This window comes from Vombatus ursinus, unplaced genomic scaffold (assembly GCF_900497805.2).
Source record: "Vombatus ursinus unplaced genomic scaffold, bare-nosed wombat genome assembly UNPS02014820.1, whole genome shotgun sequence".
Lineage (NCBI taxonomy): Eukaryota > Metazoa > Chordata > Mammalia > Diprotodontia > Vombatidae > Vombatus > Vombatus ursinus.
In genome coordinates, this window is record NW_020954598.1 from 9,944,947 (window position 1) to 9,948,682 (window position 3,736).

The following is a 3,736-nucleotide window of genomic DNA, read 5'->3' on the forward strand; positions in this document are numbered from 1 at the left end:
TTTTATTTTGGGATCTCTTTCAGGAGGTGATTAATGTATGTTTTCAATTTCCATTTTACCTCTGCTTCTAGATTATCAGAACAGTTTTCATTGATAATTTCTTGAAAGATGACATCTCAGGTCTTTTTGTGATCTTGGCTTTCAGGTAGTCTAATAATTTTTATATGATCTGTCTTAGAGCTATTTTCCAGGTCAGTTGTTTTTCCAATGAGATAGTTCATATTTTCTTCTATTTTTTTTCATTCTTTGGGGTTTGTTTGATTGTTTCTTGATGTCTCATGCAATCATTAACTTCCACTTGCCTGAGTTTATTTTTTTAAGGAATTATTTTCCTCAGTGAACTTACCTCTTTTTCCACTTGGCCAATTCTACTTTTTAAAAAGTTTTTTTTCAGTGAATTTTTGTAACTCTTTCTCCATTTAGTCAATTATGTTTTTAAGAAGTTCTCCTCAGTGAATTTTTCTCCCTATTTTACCATTTGGCCTATTCTGTTTTTTAAGGTGTTATTTTCATTAATATTTTTTGTGTTTCCTTTACCAAGCTGTTGCCTCTTTTTCATGATTTTCTTGCATCACTCTAATTTCTTTTCTCAAGTTTTCCTCTACCTCTCCTATTTGATTTTTAAAAAACACTTTTGAGCTCTTTGAGGAATTCTTTTTGGGCCTGATACAAATTCACAATTTTCTTTGAAGCTTTGGATGTAGCTATTTGGACTTTGTTGTTTTCTTCTGAGTTTGTGTTTTGATCTTCCCTGTCACCATAATAATTTTCTATGGTCAGGTTATTTTGTGTTGTTCTTTATTGATTTTCCAGCCTATTTGTTGACTTTTAACTCTATGTAAAAGTGGGGTTACTCTCCCAGGATGGAATGAGTACTATCTCAAGCTTCAAGCCTTTCTTGCTACTGTTCTCAGAGCTAGTTCTGGGGATCTGTAAGTTTTAAATTTTTTCAAGATGGTATGATCTAAGGAGAGGTGTGGTCACTCCTCTCGTGGTCTGTGTTCTGATCTTTGAGTGGTCACAAGCACTCTTTTCCACTGTGAAACCGTAACTAGTGTTCCTGGTGCCCTGCAACTGCAAATTTTTATGTTTTAGTGCTCCTTCTCTCTCTGGGACTGCAACCCAGGACTGTGAGCAGGATCATTGTATGGGCAGTGCAACAGAGTCCTACATCTTGTGGAAGGACCCCTGTGATATCCTTCCAACCAGTTATCCAACCCTCTTACTATCTGTGGACTGAGAGCTCTGGAAGCTACCACTGACACAGCTAATTCAGTCATTCCTCAAGACCTGCTACTTATTTGCTGGAGTGCAGCCTGAGCTGTCACAGCTGATACTGGATTGTTCTCCCCTCTCACCTTGGTGCAACAGATCTTTCCTTCGAATCTTCCAAATTGCCCTGGACTTGAAAATTGTTTCACCTCATCCTTTCCAGAATTCATTTTAGGCATTATTTAAAATTGTTTGTAAAGGAATTTGGGAGAGTTCAGGTGAGTCCCTGCCTTTTCTCTACCATCTCACCTTTACCTCTCAAAGAGCTTTTATTAACTTCCTGCTTCAGCTCAGGTCCTCAGTTTATGATCTAATGCTACAGGACCTTGGTGTCATTGATGATTGCCACCATTTTACCTTCTACAATCCTTCGGATTCTAGTCTTATAGATGTACTACAAGGAATAGCTGCTGCTGTCCAAGGTATACACAAGTTTGGAGTCCTCTCCCTCTTCCAATAAGTTTTGATAGGTGCTGATCTCTGCTTCCAGTTTGATCTTGATGTTGAGCAGCACTTCATAATCTTGGGCCTGGCACGCTCTGTGCTCATCTATCCCATGGGGGTAGCCTCAAGGTATAGCAGGGGTGTATTGATCTGTTCCATTTATAGAGCATAACAGGTTTCCACCTCCCTTAAGCTCTTCTCCAAGCTTGTTTCAAAGAGAGTCCACGTCAGTCTCTAAGGACTGGAATGTACATTTCAGGTAGGTGACAGTGTTTTGAGCAAGTTTTCCTCAGAGCTTGTGGTGATAGCCACAGTGATCTCCTGGGACCAGTACTTCTCAAGAGCCTCTCTCTCTTTTTTTTTTTTCTGAGCCAGAGCATCATATTGGGTTCAGATATCACTAATGACCTTGCTCAAGTCCTGGGATTTGGGAGAGTTTACCTCCACAGTCAGCCCACAGACTGCTATCTGGGATTGTAGAGAATTCAACTCCTCTCCATGATTCTTTTTTTTTTTTTTTGAAGAGCAGTTCTTACTTCAGGGTTTCAATCTATGTCTCCAGTTGCAGCCTAGTCATGATAGTATCATCAATGGCCTTCTGGAGGTCATGAATGTAACCTTGTACAGACTGTCTCATGGTGCCATCAGCTCTGGCTCACAAATTTCCATGGCCTGCTCCACCAACTTCTATGGGGGTTGGGAGCCAAAGCCTGATGCAGCGGGCTGCTTGAGGTCAGAGAGATATGGGAGAACAAGACCATGCAGAATCTCAATGACTGCCTCTCCTATCTGCATCATGTGTGGAACCTCGAGACTAAGAATTGCAAACTAGGAGGAAAAATTAGGGAGCACAGAGAAAGGACTTTCATATCAAAATTGAACATGACAGGAAGACTTTAGTGACAGAATTTTCTGTCATATTCATGGGAAGAAAATCCTATTTATATAATGGAGTTGGTTTCTCACTGATCTAATCACAGTAAATGAGCCAGATAACAAGTTGTGAGGTTATTTGGGATATAAAGGCCATGTGATGTGTTCCATTCATGAGGCATGCATTAGCTATTTGACTGCATCAAAAAACAAAAAACTCCATAGGGTGAAGATTTATAAGATACCCATCAGGGCAACCTTTACAAGTTGGTTTGTTGAGTCCAGCACATAGATTCAAAGATGAACCCAACTCCTGACGGAACAAGGAGAAGAAAAATGAATATGGAGAACAGCAATGTGTAAGAAGCCACGTGAGATTGAGAAAGCTTAAGTGAAATTAGAATCTATTGCTACAGGGAAAAAAGAGGTAAATACTGGAAGAAGAGTTACTTGGGGCCAATCAAGTGTGAGGTATATAGGGACAAATGCTGTATTGGTGAAACCTCTGGACAAGAGCATAACCTTCTATGTTATTTCTCTTTTGAGCCACGTCATGAAAGCTCAGGGGAAAACTCTGAAGGGGATAATATACATTTCTTTGTTTAAATGTTTAGTTTGTCTTTATAAATAGTGTTAACCACTAGTAATTGCATCTTGGGGTTGTATATACTGGGAATAATGTTGGAAGGAAGCAACTAAGAGGGAAGAAACATTTTCCCCAGAGAAAAAAAATAAAGAGAATTAATATTGAAGTGTTTTGCCAGAAGTGCTGCCTTTGGCTTGGAGCTTAAAGTGAACAACAAAAAAAAAATGTAAATAGTTGTTACTGCTTTCCAGAATGGAGAAAGATTTATGCCCAGGAAAAAAAAAATAAAAGCAACAAATCTCTAATAGGACAAGGGGCACCATCCCCTTTGGCACTGCAACATGGATGGGGATATGTGTGTATACTCATATGTATGTATATATAGATAGATATGTGTACATACACATGCATGTACACATGTACAATGTGTACATATACATTCCTTGTGTGTGTGTATATATACATACATGTGTATGTGCTTATGTATGTGCATATGTATATACATGTTTGTATATAAGATAAGTAAAATAAAAATTAGTACATGACCAATGGAAAAGAGGA

The 3,736-nt window shown here is 38.7% G+C and overlaps 1 pseudogene; it reads right to left on the bottom strand.

Moving 5' to 3' along the window:
- Positions 1-1,588: 1,588 nt before the first annotated feature.
- Positions 1,589-2,353, bottom strand: LOC114024038 (annotated as a pseudogene).
- Positions 2,354-3,736: the final 1,383 nt, after the last annotated feature.